Source organism: Myripristis murdjan, chromosome 12 (assembly GCF_902150065.1).
Source record: "Myripristis murdjan chromosome 12, fMyrMur1.1, whole genome shotgun sequence".
NCBI classification, from domain to species: Eukaryota; Metazoa; Chordata; class Actinopteri; order Holocentriformes; family Holocentridae; genus Myripristis; species Myripristis murdjan.
The window spans coordinates 6,666,198-6,680,562 of NC_043991.1; the positions used below are offsets into that span (position 1 = coordinate 6,666,198).

The window sequence follows — 14,365 nt, forward strand, 5'->3', positions numbered from 1 at the left end:
GCTCTTACCCTTTGTGGAAGATAAAAACAGTAAACAGTAACAATGTATATAATAAATAATTATGACTGTTAAGTGATTTCGATAGAAATTACATTTGTGTGAGTAAAAGAGACTTTTTTAAAAACTGAGTAGGAACCAGGGCTGAATATAATCGTGTCTGGACTTGTCTGGGCAAGATACGGTGGTGTCCAAGGAAAGTACCTTTGACACAATTATATTTAGGTCAGAAAAATGAGTCAAATAAGGAAAGAAAGAGGCCTGTCCCTCAGCTCCATCGTAAATGCTGGGATGGCCCTCTAAACATTACATAAAGAGGTGTACAGGCCAGCGAGCCTCAGCTGGCCCTGAAGATCAACTCATGGGGGAATCTGTCAAAGATCTTTAACGGAAATAAAACCCTGCCTACTCTGGACTCTGCCTGACTCCTGAGCATTATATTTGAAGACTCCAGCACTCATGTTTCTGAAGCTTTTCGTACATGTGGTGAGCAGTTTTTCCTGACCTGATCTGGCCCAACTGGGGGAAACTTTGCCACATCATCTTCCCAACGTCCCGTCTTTCTCTTCCCTCGTTTAATGTGTGTCCCAGAGGCAGGCACACGTGTCCCACAAATGTGCCTGATATAGTTTTAATTTTGTTTTGTCTTCCTCTGAATTTCCATAATGGTTTTGAAACCGGTCATTCTATTACGATTATTATTCTTGGGGTTATTATTTCATGAAAGCTGTCAGTTACCAGTTTGGTCCAAATGAAAAATAATAATAACCAGAATTAGGGCTGAATTTCATTTGTACAAAAAGGTGTTATTTTCAGCCAAAACAAAAGAGCCTATGCATTATTCATAATGTTTTCTTCAATAATTTTCTTGATAATATTATTGTTATTTCCACGAGTGTTATAAATTGTATGTGACTACCTGGGCAGTGGATTTGAACTCTGATTTAAATTGCTGTGACTCAGTTTTAAATACTCATTTTTACACAAATTTTTGGCGTATTGTTTTTAGTTTCAGCTTGGAGGCATTTTTTTTTTTTTTTTTAAATCTTCAAAGAGTTGGCATGCCTTTGGGAGGAGGAATATTTTCAGGGGTGCCTCGGTTGAAAAACGTTCAGGATCACTGCTCTAATTGGCCGACGGTATGTTTAGCTGATAAGTCTGATTGGCCAGCAAATTGCCAAACTAACCAAAGTGAACAGGCCTCCATTGTTCCTGATTGCCATATTTCCGACATTGGATAACTGTAAATAGAAATATTGGTGTGTTTTGTACCATCCAACCATCAAAAAACAAAGAAAAAGATGGTTGAAATCATTGCACGTGATCTTTAAAATTTTCAAAATAATTTCAGAAAATGTATACCTCATTCAAAGATAGGACAAAAAGCACATATACAATATGAATTGCACGTTACCTTTTTTTTTTCTCTCAAGACTCAGCAAATGATGTTGCCCACGTCATATCATATAGACACTCATATGTACTCTAATACAAAACTACAGGCATGTTCAATGGCACATCTTTATACAGGAATCATAATTCTATGCGCATCTTTTGTCAGCTGCTGCGTCGAGAGATTTTCACCAACAATGAGATGTGCCTGCGCGCTGTGATTTCCACAGCTTTGACATCACTACATTCATAACACACCAAAACAAATGTTTTCTTTCTCCCCTTTTGAAATAGTCGCTTGCAAAATGCCATATCCACATTCCTTTTCATTAATATCGAGATGGAGATCCACGCACTGCTTGCACTTCTTTAGACCTGGAGCATTCAAACAGAACGTTATTCAAGGCCTCGTGGAGTTGGACACCCCATGGAGGCCACTTTTATCACACCATCTCACTTACTGCCGTCTTCAATGATAGTCCATTGTAAGTGATAAGAAAAGCTCCATCTTGCGTTTCCTTGGAAAGGTCTAGTGAAAATCTATATTTTTAATGCACATCTGACTCTCCCCTCAAAGCTGGTTAATGTACCACTTTTTTCCTTACTCATCTAGACATCCCAGTCCTTCATGTTTTTTTTTTTTTTTTTTTTTGAGTCACTGTGTGCACGTTTTTAAAAAAGGAAAGGTTTTGTGAAGGCTCTTACGTACACTCAGTTGCATTTATAGCTTCATTTTGTGGTAATTGTATCCACTTGTGACATAATATAGCGAGGCAAGATTTAGCAATTTTGGCTTTCCGACCTTAATTTTCCTTTTTTCATAGTTTCCCATTGTATAGCTGTCAGGGTTGATGCAGGCAGGTGGACCTAAAAGCAGGAGACTGCAGGACACAGGCACTGAAGATAATAACTATTTATTACCAGCTTTCTATCACGATAACACTGAGAAGCACACAGGCAGACAAACATAGAGAACCAATCGCAAGAGCAAGACACAGCTGGAGTGATGACAGGGACTCAAGAGGTTAGAAACTGTCTGGAACAGAAGTTGAGTAAGGCAGAGGAATAACAGAGGGAAACAAGAGCTAAAGTATAAACCAGAGCATCATCAACAACACACAGAGCGACCACGGGAAACCAAAACCACAAAAACAGAGTCCGTGAGAAAACACAAGAGTCCATAAAGTCCATAAACACCAAATCATGGCAATAACAAACTCAGGAAACTCACAAGAATTTGCCTGGTTGGGATCAATAAAGTATATCTATCTATCTATCTATCTATCTAAATTAGAAAAACAACCTAAGCCTTCAATTTTCTATTTATTAGAGGGGCAAAAAGTCAATATTTTAGAGTATATTCAGTATTCTCATTTTCTTATTTAACCCTTAAAGCCTGAACTATGAAAGAATTGGCAGAAAAATCCAATTTTTTGAAACTGAACCCTTTATTTAGTCCTATAACAAAATACATAAAAAAAAAAAAAAATCAAAAAATATGTTATTACACGACCTTTCTGGTGTATGATATATGATATGTACTTGAAAGTGCCAGTGGTATTGACCAGGGTGTACAGGGGAAGTGTTCAAAAGTATACAACAGTATTTTGGTCAAGTATTGATTAAACTGAAAATGAAAAACGGAATTGAAAATGTGTATCATGTATGATACAAATGGCTTTATAGGGTTAAGTTTACCCATTAGCCCACCGTCAGGGTTTAGGTCCAGGTGCCATTTTCTATTAACTCTGGACCTGGAAAGCCCTTTGAGACTAAGGACTATAAATAAAGTTGAACTTGCATCTGGCCATAATAAAGTTAGAGCCTGTGTGCTGTAAGACAGTGTCAACGCCAGCCTCTGTACCAATCCCTACAACTGTTAACTGCGATCCGGCGATAACAACTCAGGCTTTGCTGCTTTCGCTGCAACAAGTTGCGTCTTCTGGGTTCATAGTCCACACAAAGCACCCTGGGATCCTTCATGTTGCTGTTCATACTGTCATTCGCTCAGCAGTCAAGTGGTGGGAACAGTGTATTGTCATGGGGAAGGGGATTGCAGCCTTCACAGTATGTGGAATGTGTTAAAGTACAGTTATTTTCCATCCACACACATGCACTGCAATTTTCTTGACTTGCAGGCACGAGGTTAGTATTTCTGGGCTTTACCTTGTTATGTCTCTGATTGCAGTCTCATAAAACAATAGTTTTCTATTTTCCCACTTAGCACACCTTCCGTGATTGAGTCTCTGCACGCAGGGTTTCGGAAATCCAAGCGTGAGCCTGGGAAGTGGCTTGATTGCGAGATTTACGCCAGGATTGATTTTGATTGATGTTAGCAGAATTGGGGTCAGCACAGTAATCAGTGTCAGCTATGAGACTAATGCTAAGATGCTGCACTCTCCACACCAGTGCACCCACTGCTAGGAAGCCACATGTTTTCCACTCTAACTGGGCCAGAGGTAGCAGACCACACCGGGTGTATGTGAATGCAAGGTTTGGCAATTGCATTCAGTGCATTGTAAGACTTCATATCTGTTTTTAAGTTCCAGTCCTGTCATGAGACGAGGTGGGAGGTCATTTCTGCATTTGCTATTGCTTTTATTCTTCTTTTGCCCACATAGGCAATGTGGAAGCTTTGGGTTTGGCACCTAACAGAAGCCAGTGGGTGGTCCCAGCAGCTTGTGTAAGTTTTGACAGGCACTTCACATTTTGCTGCTCTGACAGGTCCATGCATAGCTGATTTGGCTGTCTGAGTTCAGCCCATCAGCCATTGCAGGTCTGTCGGTGTGTGAAGTATCCCAGCAGCGAGTCGATCAGCTGCACCTTGGTTTATTTGATAAAGTGTGGAAATCGTACCTTCTAGTTCAATAATTTCCTGCGATGGTTTAAGGCATCCAGCACAGGAAGAAGAAGGAGGAGGAGGAGGGGAGGAAAGCACTGGAATTTATCTGACAGCTGCAAAAAAAAAAAAAAAAAAAGAGTAGAGGACCAAGAATTAATAGTTTAACTGTTATTAAAATGATTTCTTGTCAGTTCTCCCTTGTTTTGAGATGGTGTCGGCTTTGAGCTGTTGAGTTTAATTTATTTTGTCGGAGTATCTTTAGATATCCTGCAGAGCTTCTCCAAAACAGTGTTACTCGATGAAAAGCAGCAATCAGCTCTCCTTTCAGGCAATTATGGCTGATGCATTGTCAAGGACCAGTCTGTCTGTGCTGTGTGTCTGTCTGTCTGGCCCTCCAGGTACCACAACGTTTACAGAGTCAATAGCTGGGGCTCAGACTGCGAGGCAGACACCTGGATTTAGAGGGATGGGTCTGTTGGATTTGGGAGGGAGTGTGTCTCTTAGGGAAGGTTCAAAGAAGCAGCTCTAATTCAGATTCTTGGCATATCCTGTGTAAGCTGAATTTTTTTTTTTTTTTTTTTTTTTTTTTTTGCATGTGTGAACAGTGAAAAATTAACACTGAATCCAATTTTCAACTCACACAGGTCGCTTACATACGTGGACATGCAGCTCGGTTTCAAAATGTGTTTTTCCCCCTGCGTGACACCTTATGCATGTTAAATGCTGTGCATAGAAACAGAATTGGGTAGAACGGCCTCACACCTTTGGCTCATGGCAAAACTGACTATTTCCAGTTGGTTCCCGTCACCAAGGCAACAGCTGTAGACATTCAAGTAAGGGCACAGAGCATCATTCGGTAACTTTGTATACAACAACGCAGCTAGTTAGGATTACATTAGCTCACATCTAATTAGTTAAAATTAACGTTTTCACTGATTTCATGCGTTAACTTTAACTTCCCCCCTCGTTTTTGCTGGGAGTTGCGATTGAGAGCTGAGAGAGATCCAACGAACAGTGAGGTGCTTCAGACGTTTCATTAAAGTTATTTAAACAAACACTTGTGTCAACGCCGGCATCAGGACACGCTACATCTGATGCCCTGATACGGTGAAAACCACCCGGAAATACTTTGATTTGCTGTCAACCCAAGATCCACGCCTGTTCTACCCAATCTGTTTCTATGATGCTGTGAATCAAGCAGTTAGCAATGTAAATAAACAGCAACATAGCAAACAACGAACATGGAGAGCCGGGAGAATTCAACCTCGTCCATCACTGGCATCGTCGGGCGAGCTGCGCCATGACTGGAAACTGCCAGCGTACTGTATGACACCGGGGCTTAGCTTATTGGCTGCAGCCTCATTCAGTCAGAGGGCAATGTGTGAGAGGATGCTTGCATCACATCCATCACATCCAATGTAGATATGCTGGAACACACAAATCTGATGTGGTCGCTGGTGCATCTCAGTGTGGACAGAGAGCCGAAAAGACCAGGTCTGGAGAACAAATCAGATTTTCCTGCTGTGTGAAGTCGAGGTGGCAGCGATCCAGCTCCGGGCAGCGCGGAAAAACGGTTGTATGGAATCAGCGTCCGCCTGAGGGGACGAGCATGTGCACCACTGTGGAGGGCTGCCGGCTGTAAAATCAGCTTCTCCTCATTTCTCCCTTCTATCCCTCCTCCTCTCTCCTCTCTCTCTCTCTGCCTGACTCCTGCTGCCAATCATGCACCTTCCCCTCAGGTCGGCCTCATTCAGCTCTGAGAAACAGACAGTCTGGCTGCTCAGTCCAGTGAAGCCCCTTTTTTATTCAAGGCACCTCGGCTGGTTTAACAGTGCCAAGGAGCCACATTGTACTGGAGCTCTCCTGAATGCCTTTTTTTTTTTTTTTTTTTTTTGACAGCAATTATTCCATATTATTCAAAGCTTTGCTATGATGGGGGCGGGAAAGGGGGGGGTTATGCCAACAACAGCAACGAGTTAATTATGTGATGAGTGAGTGGGAGAGAGAGGGCAAAAAAAAAAAAAAACCTGTACCTTTGTGTTCAGTCGTTTTTAACAATGATTAGAATAATAGTTAAATGATAGATACTCAACAAGCATTATTAGTAACTGATAGTCACCCTGGTTAATACACTCCACCTGTGCATGCCACTGTGTATAAATATTTATATGTTCAGGATATGGACTGATTTCTTGTTCTGTGTGTGATTGCATGTTTTTGATCATATACAGGACATCACATTACATTGTAATCAGTGCTGTTTTGATTTTTTAGCTATCTGTATATGATGTGATGTCAGATTCTGTATAAAAATACTGCAGATTTAGACAATGAAAAGTTGATAATCCAGCTGCAGCAACACCCTGAATGATATGACCAGCATCTGAAGTCCTATGGAGATATCAAAACTTATATAATTCTACAATAAACACAAAACACTTTTGTACAATTTTTTTGGTTGTTTTTTTTTTTTACAATTTATTTTAATATCGCCCCATCGACCTGCAGTGTCTTTTGCTGTCCTTCCGGCTCCATTGCGCTGTTTGTTTTCTCACGCTGTATTGTCAACTTACCTTTACCATATCCTTAAAAATAAATAAATTAATTAATAAAGAGAGGATTCGAATACTAATTTTGCCGTTTACCGCGGTAACGACCGCAGCTTTGAAGCTTCGAATCACTGGAGTCGGCCGGCCCCGCGTCGCACTGGAACTGAAATACACAGACCTTCAAATGTCTTTTGTAGATTCATTCACCCTGGAGCTCCAGCCAGGAAACAGATGGTGAATTTATTGTACCTTTATGATAAACACTTGTGGATTATCTGTTGGCTTCAAATCCGGTGAGGTTTCCATATGGTGCTGTTTGTCCGCGGAGAACCACAGCAAAGCGTTCGGTATTCTGTCCAGGATTGCCTTCATAATAGCGTGCGGCTGTGCTCTGATGAAAGCATTATCCATTTCTTGTGCATGTATGTTTGAATTATGTGCATGGAGTATATATATCAAGCGGAGTATATATTGAATTTGTTTTGACATGTCACACAAACATGGACATTTATTATTTGTGGCACCGAGGCAATGTCTGAGGCAGAATATCATCACTCGAACACACATGTCAACAAAAACAGAGAGCCTTGCTATTCTCCTGGGTCTTTTCTTCAGCTCCAAGGTCCCTGTATTGTCGACTGAACACAGACGTTAGACACTTTCACCGCGCCTAATACAGTCACTCACCCAGGCAACATTTTTACCGCTCTACAATAAAAGCAGAGGTGAAGAAAGCAATATTGTGCGCAATTACTGCTCCTTCGGTGAGATTTTACTCCAGAAGGAATTCCAAACTACCCATAAAGTGTCTTTAATCCACAGGAGACTGAAATCTGTGGTTTTTCTAGAGGTCTTGTTACCGTTTGGGATCGCAGCATTTTCAAAAAGAGGCACCATTCATATTTGCAAAAAGGCCTTGTCATGGAAAGGGATGATTTTTTTTTTCCCTCTAGCCTTATCTCAGGTTTCCACTAGTTCAAGTTGAACTCACTTTTACTTTTTACTTTACTCATTTTACTTTTTCTTTCTCTTTTTTTGTACATTCTCTCGATAGATCGGTTGCATTCATAGCTTTGCGGCTCATGCACTTAAAGCCCTATTTTTGGACTTTATTCAGGAGCAAATTCAAATCGCCGTTAGGATTACACTGATTCATTGGTGCATGCATAGCAACAGCCTGTGTGTGTGTGTGTGTGTGTGTGTGCATTTAGAGCCGCTGTGGGTTCTCCTGGCCAAAGCAGGAAGCACAGCAAGGTATCGGAGCATTTCTAACACAGCCGGTGGGATCGTCCTAGCTGGAGAAACTTCCTATAGCAAGAACATGGCTGCTGCTCCATAACACTGAAAAGAGCTCGTCTTCGGCTTGCACAGCTCCCACCGCCGTTTTATTCATATGATAGCCTGAAGGGTTATTATGTCAGCATTTAACTTGCAATATTTTATTCACTCTTCCTCATCCTAGCTTCATCAGAGTGCCTTTTATAACCGTTGGTAAATATGTCTCACGTTGGGGCTCATTTATCAAGCCGTATACAAATATTTTCTTTTCATAATGCATCGGCAGCGGCACATTTGCACATGAAAATTGGGATTTCGTTTCAAATCAAGCATCAGGCATGTATGTAGCCCTGCAGCCCATACTAATCCGACGAGTTAATCACACTGGCCTCACTCTCCCGCCTCACGAAGAGGCATTGCATTATTGAAATGTCCCGTGACACTAGTGCACGGTGCCAATGCAGGTTAGCCCGTAAACAAGTTTATGTAATATTTACCATTTTTGTGTGACCTGAAATCATTTACAGGAATTCGTTTTTTTTTTTTTTTTTTGTGAGCACATGTTCCATTCATCAAACCCGGGCTCCTGAAAACAATCTGGAAACTTTGCAGTGTTTCTTTGGCCATGCCCAGGCAGAAATCTAACATATATAAGCATACAGTATATTCCCCATTAACAGAGAAATGTCATCATATATGTCATATATATAGTCAGAAATGAATCAAACATGTTCACCACCTTTGGATGTATATATGTGTAACTTATGTAAGGGCATGAAAGCAAAATTTTATCTTTGTGTAGTCGTGTATATGCAGCAAGAGTAGTTAAAATGGACATATATGGACATAAATGTGCATATATGACATTTATGTATGCGAGGTTCAGGGTCCAGAATAGATCACAGGCATCAATGAGAGGAGAGCGAGTGTGTTTTAATTAGCCCGCGTCGTGGAGTGAGCGTGCATCGGGAAATGCTGCTTCGCATAATATCCATCATGGCGATGATTGTCATTTTCACACACTTCTGAATCGGTCCTCTACAAGTGCAGCCAACAGGGACTCAGTGATGTGTTGTGTGGCTGGATCTTTTTGGTTAAAGAGCTTCCTCCTCTTGTGGAAACCCCTTCAGTCAAGTTATTTGTTCTTCTGTATTTGCACCCTCCTCGACGCACAGCCCCTGCCGCTATAATCCATCATCGTCGCTGTTGATGCTGGACATTTCTCTTCTCAGTCTTCTTAAAATTTTTGAAAACCTGCACAAAGGATGGCTGTAAACTCCACGATTCATCTTTTAAGTATTCTATGTTCATTGATAAAACTTGCTGCCTACTTTTTTTGTCTGTTGTAGACATTTTTTTTTTTCAATTAGGCAAATGAATGATCAGTGTTCTTTTATTCTGTTATCAGAGAAGGCTTTGCGAAGTCCCAAATAATTAGAGCTCAGAGGGAAGGGAGTGGCAGGGTAGAGACATTTGCATACCGGTCACACCACAGTCCACTGAGATCTGTCCCCTTGGGCCCGTCGGCTTGTTTCAGCACCAGGCCTGTTGTCACTGACTGTCTGCATCTGGGTCAATGCCAGAGATGACACATCCCCAGTGATACGACTGATGCGCTCATTAGTTTGTGAGAGCGCACACTTTGTCCCTCGGTCCTCTTCTCGTGGCCTTCATGTTCCTTTGGTTGGGTGCTATGCACTCTTATTGAACAGTTTTAAATCAAACCACTTTCTTTCATCTTCTTTCACACTGCGAAGATGTAAGGGTGTTCAATTTCTCTGATATCTTCTTCAATCTTGTCATCTTTTTGTGGAGCAGTAATCCCACTGCTCCTGCTGCAGAATAGCAGGCCATTTGTTTTGTGTTTCTTTAAAGCAGCATTACCTCAGTATTACCTCAGTTTCTGTGTCGCTTAAGTTCCTCTTTTTCACTTTCTTCAATGTGATTGTGATCGGTGAGGTTATAAATGTGGCTGTTATTTTTTTGCCTAACGCGGCTGACAACGCAGTGCCATTATGTTAATTAATGATAATTAAAGCCCCCGTGAATGCACTTTCCGTTTACAAATGGGTGAAATTTATCAACACATGCATGTGGATCCGATGAAAACAACATGCCTCGGTACGTGTTATAAATATGGCAGCGGTTGGTAATTTGTAAAACTGAGAAAATTATTGATGAAAGAGGCCCATTATGTGGTTTGATCAGTGCCGTGGGACCGGACTGGAGTGTTTGTTGTGGTGTATGTTTCATACATGTGTACATGCACTCATGTACATGTGTAAAGCTGTAATCTGCCTCTTCCCTCATGAGCGTTTGTTTCAGCAACATCATGCGTAATTTATGTTTCATAGGTTCATATTTAATGTTTCAGAGGTTCATTTGTCCACATAAGGCATTTCAGATGATACTGTAAATCCTCTCCAACCTTGAGTTAAAACCAAGTTAAAACCATTTCAGCTCCCTCTCCAAACGTTTTATATGAATAATATATATAAACTGCATATATATAAAATGTAAGCACATACAAATTCACTCCATCTAATCGCAGTGTGCAGAGCTGCTGAAGTAAACTCCCCAAGTGGTGTGCTTTGCCTGTGCATATTTTGCAATTCAACTAAGACCTGTTTTGAAACACATCCAGTTAATAAATGACACAGCTGCCAACAGATTTTCTGTTATTTTGGTTGAAGTTATACCAAATTAATGTCAGTGTCTCCGAGCCCAGCTTGAAAATCAAGTCAGACATGGACAGGTGACCTGGGCTCAGGCACAGGTAATGCACACTGGACTCAGACTCAAAATTGGTGAGCTGGACTTGGAGTGGGACTCAAACTGAGACGTAGGTAATGGGCACTCGAGTTGAACTCAAGATTAGTGACTCAGACTTCAACGCTGAAGACTCGAGACTTGACTGGGACTCGATGTCTAGTGGCTGGACTACAACACTGCTAAATGGTAATGGTAAAATGTCTGTAGAGGTTCTCAGTTCTCCAGGTCATGGGTCTCCACACGGAGTTGAATCAAGGTCAAATGGACTTGTTTGTAGAATCTCGAAGACGTTTCACTTCGGATCCAAGAAGCTTCTTCAACCTTCTTTAGTCCGTGTCGAGGCGGTTCAACGGCTCAACACAGGACGACCAAATGCTCAGGTCAAGACTCAGCAGTTTACCTGCTCCTGAAGGAAAAGGGACACTCCCTTGAGGATCATAACATTCATATCTTAGATACAGAGGACAGATGTTTCGAAAGAAGAGTGAAAGAAGCGATCAGTGTCAACCATTGCTCGACAAAGGAGGACGACTCCAGGACACCGTTTATCTTCAACCTAAAACACTGTCCTGTCACCCCTTCCCAGGAAACTGAACCATTCACTCTTGACCCCTTGTAACCCTAACAACCATCATTCACTTCTGGAGTCAGGTGACCCTAGCGACACCAAAGACTGAGCTGAAGAAGCTTCTTAGATGAGAAGAGAAACGTCCTTGAGAATCTACCGGCAAGTCCGGTTGACCTCGATTCAGCTTTTCGTGGAAAACTGCAAAACAGTTTGTAAACGAGCCAAAACATTCAAAATCACTTGTATGTTCACTTTAAATGCGAGTACACATCTGACACACACCAGCATGGCGCTCTGCAATGTTAAAGCTAAATGCTGAAGTGAAGGCAGCCTCTGCAGGATAGCGGCGGCGGGTGCAATTTTCATGCACCTGTAGTCTGCCTGTTTAAACACAAGCAATTCCATGGGAATCCGCAGTTCATCTGTGATGCAGGGCAGGCATGCTCTGACCTTGGTGGGCTTATACACACATGCACACACACAGCCATACACACACCATTTAGATCTACACACACACACAAACACACTGACAACAGAATGCTCTGCCTCTCGCTGTTTGTCTCTCATCAAGTCTGTCTTACATGCACCTCAACACACACACACACACACACACAAACACAGAGATACACAAAATCACCTTCCCTGGCTGATCTGAATTAGAACCAATAAACAGCAGGAATTGTCTGAGGAGGCTGAGCCATTTTGCAGTGACCTTGGTTAGCGATGGTTAGCTGGAGTTGTTGCACAGCAGCAGAGCTGGACTGGTAATAAGGGCACTGGGCTACTTGCCATTACTAATATTATATTATGTCTATTTTTTTTATGTACTGCCATCACTATACACATGTGGTCACTATTACAGGACATTAATCATCTTTGCATGCCTCTTGTTCAGTATAGTGGACACTGGATAGTGGATTTGAGCAATATATATTGATTTCTTATCGATGTTGTTATATGAAACTAATCATGATACGGCATAAGTGATGTCTTTTCCTTGTTTTAAAGGCTGTTTTATGGTAAAGGAGTGCATTTTTCTTAACTATTAAACTGTTTTAGCTATTTTATCATTTGTCTCTACCCGCTTGGTCATCATAGCCACATTACTAATGATTGTTGAGAAAAAAAATCTCGTGTAAATATTTTATGAAAGCACCAGCAGGTATTTGGTCAAATATATTGATAGGAAGTGATTGGAGAGGTGACAGTTCTTTGACTGGCTAAAATCAAGCTCTGACACACTTCACACCAAAACCCTCCAAAAATCAGCCCAAAATGAACTACAGCAGATGTAGCATTTGAAGTGGCAACATTAAATTTAATACCAAAGCCACTTGAAAATAACTAGCAGTAGGCAGGATTGGATTTGACTCATGTCCAACATTTATTTCCACTTTTTTGCACTCATGGAACCAGGGAAGAGACATCGGGTCATTGTGTCTCATCAGTTTATGAGCAAACTTTGCTGTGCATCCAATTCTTCCATTTCTATATAAAACAGCAGATTTTACAATCCCCTTCTTTCACACCGGAATCCAAGTTGAAAATATCTACATTGGTTGTTCGAAGTTTCTAAATTTACTTTTTGTTATATTACTGTCAAAAAAAACAAAAAAAAAACACAACAATTTCTCCACAGTTTTATGGGAAACAGATCAAATACCATAGAAACAGATCAAACTAGATCACCTATCGCATAATGAAGCATAATGAAGCATAATGAAGCATAATGAACGATATTCAGTACTTAATGCAAAATGCAGTGAACATTAATAACAAACGCACTTAACATAGAAATTTAAACATTAGCACATACAAATATAAAGACAACTTAAAATTGTTTAGTTAACTTTGGCAGTACGGCAGCCCATTAGTGTGATTTCTGCAGTAGTAAGTCAGTGAACACTATTTCTATTGCAGTTTTCAAAACAGTTGTTTCACAAAGAAAGACATTAAAGAAAAAAAAAAGTCTTTGGACTGCCAACACTGGTGGGTGATCAGCTCGTGTTGACACTCTCCTGCAGGCGGTGATGCCAGGTGGGAGATATTACAGCATGGAAATCAATAAAGCAGCGCTGCTCTGCTCTGATGCTCTGACAGCTGCTCTTTGCTCGGCCAGGTAGATGAACATTACATAAACAAAATCTTTAGTCCCCGAGAAAGACTTTTAGTGTCGGTAAAGGAAGATAGAAGAAGGACGGAGGGAGATAGCATGAAGTCTGAGTGGCGTAGGTTTACCACGAGAACAGAAATTCACTAATCGATTCCAGTATCAGTGAATTTTCACGATTCTCGATACCTGTTTTGATACCACAGTAAAAAAAGAAAAGAAAAGAAAAGAAAAAATCCCATTTACTTCAACATACCCTCCTATATTAAAATCTGTTGAACATTCAAGTATTTATGCCTTCAAGTATTTAAAATAACTTTTTAATCTGCAGAGAATTTCAGTAGCAGTATCCAGCAGAGACATGAGAAAATATGGGAATAATAAAGTAGGGAACTATTTAACGGGTAACTCCAATGGCACGGTTTGCATATTTTATTTTGGGAATTTATTAGTATACCCGGAGTGTCCGCCTCGAACGTGAAATCCTTCCAGACACGACTCTCGCTGTGTTTCTTTTGGACGAGCCGAGGCGTTTCTTCAAGAATATGTTTGGGCCCGCTCAAGGCTAAATCTCAATAAATACTAAGCTCTTGTTCTCATGTACGAGTCTGTAGTTTTCTCTGTCTATCATCTTATTTTAGAGTTTTTGTTTTCTTACATCATTTTTGATACGCTGATAATAGCGCCGGGTTTTGATTTTCTCTTCAGTTCTGTTTTCTATCTCACCTCTTGCTCCTGTATTTCTTCTCTCCTCTTCTCCTCTGTCGTCCTCTCACCGCCTCTACTTTCCTTTCCTTCTCATCTTTAACTCAACTTTACGGGTTTTACAGGGTTACACTGACATTTGATTAAAAAAA

At 40.9% G+C, this 14,365-nt stretch overlaps 1 protein-coding gene across 1 annotated transcript in view; it reads left to right on the top strand.

Annotated features, from left to right (window-relative positions):
- The window catches only part of LOC115368964 (matrix metalloproteinase-17-like), a 146,565-nt gene that overhangs the window by 87,923 nt on the left and 44,277 nt on the right, over positions 1-14,365 (top strand). The gene's annotated exons all lie outside the window — the stretch shown is intronic.